This window comes from Schistocerca gregaria, chromosome 1 (assembly GCF_023897955.1).
Source record: "Schistocerca gregaria isolate iqSchGreg1 chromosome 1, iqSchGreg1.2, whole genome shotgun sequence".
Classification (NCBI taxonomy): domain Eukaryota; kingdom Metazoa; phylum Arthropoda; class Insecta; order Orthoptera; family Acrididae; genus Schistocerca; species Schistocerca gregaria.
Window position 1 is genome coordinate 955,828,831 of NC_064920.1, and position 4,645 is coordinate 955,833,475.

Below are 4,645 nucleotides of genomic sequence, written 5' to 3' on the forward strand. Positions count from 1 at the left end.
CATGTTTGGGACTGGATGAAGCGTCGTCTCACGCGGTCTGCACGTCCAGCACGAACGCTGGTCCAACTGAGGCGCCAGGTGGAAATGGCATGGCAAGCCGTTCCACAGGACTACATCCAGCATCTCTACGATCGTCTCCAGGGGAGAATAGCAGCCTGCATTGCTGCGAAAGGTGGATATACACTGTACTAGTGCCGACATTGTGCATGCTCTGTTGCCTGTGTCTATGTGCCTGTTGTTCTGTCAGTGTGATCATGTGATGTATCTGACCCCAGGAATGTGTCAATAAAGTTTCCCCTTCCTGGGACAATGAATTCACGGTGTTCTTATTTCAATTAACAGAATGTAGAAATAAGCAATGGTTAATACGGATTATTAATGACCAATGCGAAACTCATAGTGAATGTTCTTGACAAAGGTCAAATGGTAAACTCTCCACACTTTTGAGAATTGAGAGAATGAAAACATTTGGTCCAAACATTTCAAAACATCTACATTCATCTGCTCAAGAAAATATATACTTGCAAACACTTCAAATGATATTTACAACTCAGTAAATAGCGACTTCTAACTTTCTTCTTTGTATCTTGTTTTTCTGCTAAGTGTGAAATAGCATTTAAAATTACTTTTCTCATCAAAAAAATCTGTCTCTTTCACTGTTGACATAATGTTCATTTAACATTCTTATCCCTTTACATTTTTTTAATTTATGCATCGTGTAGGCTTTTTCTTTGTACTGGCACTGTAAAACATAAATACCTTTTTGCTCTCAGGTATTTCGTTTCTCTGGGCAGGAGGACAATAGTATGACAAGTACCAGGACATTGTGCAACCTTTTCAGTGTATGGTAAAAGCAAAGCAAGCAGTATGATAATTAAGGACACAGTACTACGAAATTTCTATAATAAGAAGGAGATTGGCGAGAATAGGTTAACTTATGATGTCAGCAGACGTCGACACAATCCCCTGTTTCTGCATATGTGCGGTCTGCAGCTTAGTCAAGATTTTAGGATGACACATTCATCACAGTCAGTTGATCAGTGACATCACTGATCCACTGACCATGTGACTGGTTGCAGATTTACATGTAGGCACAGATGCACACCCATGATGTGTAGTCGATTTTCCCCCAAAGTCATTCATGTAAAACGAACTTTATAGGAAGAATATTCTAGCTGTCATAGAACATCTGCATCTATGTTTGAGAAAGGAAGATTATTGTTTAATGTCCTGTCGACAATGAAGTCTTTAGAGATGCAGCACAAACTCGGATTGTATCAAGGATGGGGAAGGAAATTGGTTGTGTGCTTTCGAAGGAACCATTTTGGGATTTGCATGGCACGATTTAGGGAACTCATGGAAAACCTAATTCAGGATCATTATATGTGAATCTGAAACGTCATGCTCCCGAATTCAAATCCAGTGTGCCAGCCACTGTGCTACCTTGTTCTGAATCTACAGCTGAGAAACCAGTGTAAAGTGCTTAGCAGTGTGTACTTATTTTGTACCAGTTATTAGAACATCTTTCTGTTCTACTCACATATGGTTCACAGGAACAATGTTTGCTTAAACACTATGAGGTGATACATAGGGGCTGTAGCACATTTCTAAATTCCTCACTTAAAGCTGATTCTAGAAACGCTGTGAGTTACCGTTCACAGGATAATTTGTGTTTTTCTTCATGTGACCAGCAATTCAATGTTTTTAGCCATACTGTCATCCACCGCCAAGGTTCAAACAAATTTGTGACCATTTGTGCTGTCATTTGTATGTGTTCAATATCCTTCATTTGTCCTATTTGGTATGGGCCCTTCAAATATGGAAGTATGGTTCACATGAGGGTTTGATAACCAATCTCCTTGTTAGAGCGATTGTATTTGCCCAGAACAATTGTGAAGAATCTAAGTGAACAGCCTGTTATATCTAAGGCTGAGACTATATGATCGTTCCACTTCATATCTCTACAAACTGATACATCCAGGTATTTGTATGAGTTGACTGAAGCCAATATAGAGACCCTGATATTTTAGTCATAGCATACTATGTTCTATCGTTTTGTGATGTACACAATTTCACATTTATGAACACTTTAAAAAGTTACCAGTAGTTGCACCACTTCGAAGTCTGATCAGGTCGTGACATAATATTTGCCCAGCTTTTTTCAGACAGTACGTCACTATAGACAAATACAGCATCTGTGAAATATATGAGCTTACTATCAGTGTTGTCCACCAAAATTTTAAACGTGTGTTGTGAACAACAGAGGTACAACACACTTCCCTGGACACAACTGCAGTTACTTCACCATTCAAGTTAGGATACGGTCCTCCCTGCCCAGAAATCCTCAAATCAATAACAAAATGAGACTTCCTGGCAGATTAAAACTGTGTGCTGGACCGAGACTCGAACTCGGGGCCTTTGCCTTTCCTGGGCAAGTGCTCTACCAACTGAGCTACCCAAGCATGACTCACAGCCCGTCCTCAAAGTTTTACTTCCGCCAGTACCTCGCCTCCTACCTTCCAAACTTTACAGAAGCTCTCTTGCTATGGCTGTGGCTAAGCCATGTCTCCGCAATATCCTTTCTTTCAGGAGTGCTATTTCTGCAAGGTTCGCAGGAGAGCTTCTGTAAAGTTTGGAAGGTAGCAGGCGAGGTATTGGCGGAAGTAAAGCTGTGAGGACAGGGTGTGAGTCGTGCTTGGGTAGCTCAGTTGGTAGAGCACTTGCCTGTGAAAGGCATAGGTCCCGAGTTCGAGTCTCGGTCCGGCACACAGTTTCAATCTGCCAGGAAGTTTCATATCAACGCACACTCTGCTGCAGAGTAAAAATCTCATTCTGAATAACAAAATGGTTTGCAACTCTATATGATAATATGTATGTTAACAAGTGTTGGTTTAGTACTAAAGTATTTGCTTTTTGTAAGTCATGGAATGTTGCATGTAACTGATTTCATTAATACTTGGCTTTCAGGATGTGATATGAGAAAAACGAAAGTTATGTTCCTCATGTTCGATCTGTTTCGTTTTCAAACTGGTGTACGTAGAAGAGAACAGTCTGTTTGGTAGATCTCATTATATTTGAGACCAGAATATATTCTGGGGTTCTATAACAGATGGACATCCATTTAGATTGGATATAGTTTCGATCAAGGGTTCCTCCACCCTTTTTGTAGACAGACACAACTTGCACTTTCTTCCGATCACTAACCGAAAGATTTTGTTTGGTGGATCTGTCTCAGAGACACATACTAGACTAGCAACACTGTATATAGCACTTTAGATTCGCAATATATGGCTGCAAGCGCAAAGGACGCGTAACAGACATTTATTTGCTGATAAAACAGTCATATGAAATGAAAGGATTAACTGACATAACGAATTTCCCTTTAGAATTCTGACATAATGCATGATACACATGTCATACTTGTCTGTAATTTTGCATGCAGGAGACGTAAGGTATAAGGAAAGGAACCTGTCTTGAAGCAAGCATAACATTTTATGTATTTTCAATTTTGTACTGTATGCAGGCCTAAATCATTGCATTGCAGTTTGTCTTATCTGAAACACTGACAGAGTTTAAATAGTTTATGTATATTTAAAGGGGTTAAATAAATCTATTATTAACAGAAACAGCTTAGTGATATGTTGTTAACCACTTTTGATCAACTTCTACTTTTCTTCGTATAGTAAACTCGATATGAGTGTCTTCCTATAAGTATAGCGTTCTATTTGCTGTCGATAATAGGTGTCTTCATTCATTTGAGCGTTCTTACAAAAACTACAGTTTGATATAGAAATGTCTATATATCTAACTTAATGTTCTTTCTATAACGCATTTCTACAATGTGTATGTTAAGCTTAGCTAGTATGCAAATATTTGCTCAACTGCAGAACTTGCTTAGACCATCGCATAAAGCTTCCAGCGTCATTTCGTTCCAGGGAATAGTAGTGGTCCCATACATGGATTTCCTGATGCAGCCATCTTACCTCACCAAATGTCAATGTTCAATAAATGCTAGTTTACATAATGACAGTGAGTTGTTTCATTGTTAGCTTGAAACGAGTTGCACCCAGATGGTTTGTACATGTCTGTAGACATGGCGCCATCACTGTAGACTTCAATTTCATCATTTTGTAAGCGCCATAGTCACGTTTGAAATGAAATTTTTAGCAGTGGCACGAGTTGTGGTGGAGTTAATACTAGTTTGTGTGAAACTTCTGCATGAGAAAAGAATTAAGAAACGTGTATGGGTTCATGACTGGTTAAAGAGAAGGTGTCACCTTCATTTCTCTGCGACCTTGCTGGAAGAAATTGTAGTGGGAGACCCTAGAATTGGTTTTAATCATCTTAGAATGACACCAGAACAGTTGAAGTTTCTTTTGAATAGAGTTACTAATGCAATAAAAAAGCCAGTTCCATTACGTCTACAAGTAGCTGACAGTATCGTCAGTGTTACATGTGTGGTTCACAACCAACAAACCCAACAATATGCACAACCACAGCTAATGCACCAGGATCATGTTGTTAATGGTGTTTACCAGCCAGCCTGGACCACGGAGAATCAAAAATTCTGGCAGGGGGGGGGGGAGCTGATGGATGCAAAACTGCAGACAGGTAACAGGTAATAATAATTATCTGAAACATGCTG

General features: G+C 39.5%; 1 non-coding gene across 1 annotated transcript; it reads right to left on the minus strand.

Annotated features, from left to right (window-relative positions):
* Nucleotides 1–2,388: 2,388 nt before the first annotated feature.
* Nucleotides 2,389–2,463, minus strand: Trnas-gga (transfer RNA serine (anticodon GGA)). The gene has a single exon. It is a non-coding gene; the product is annotated as a tRNA-Ser (tRNA).
* Between the last annotated feature and the right edge of the window lie 2,182 nt (nt 2,464–4,645).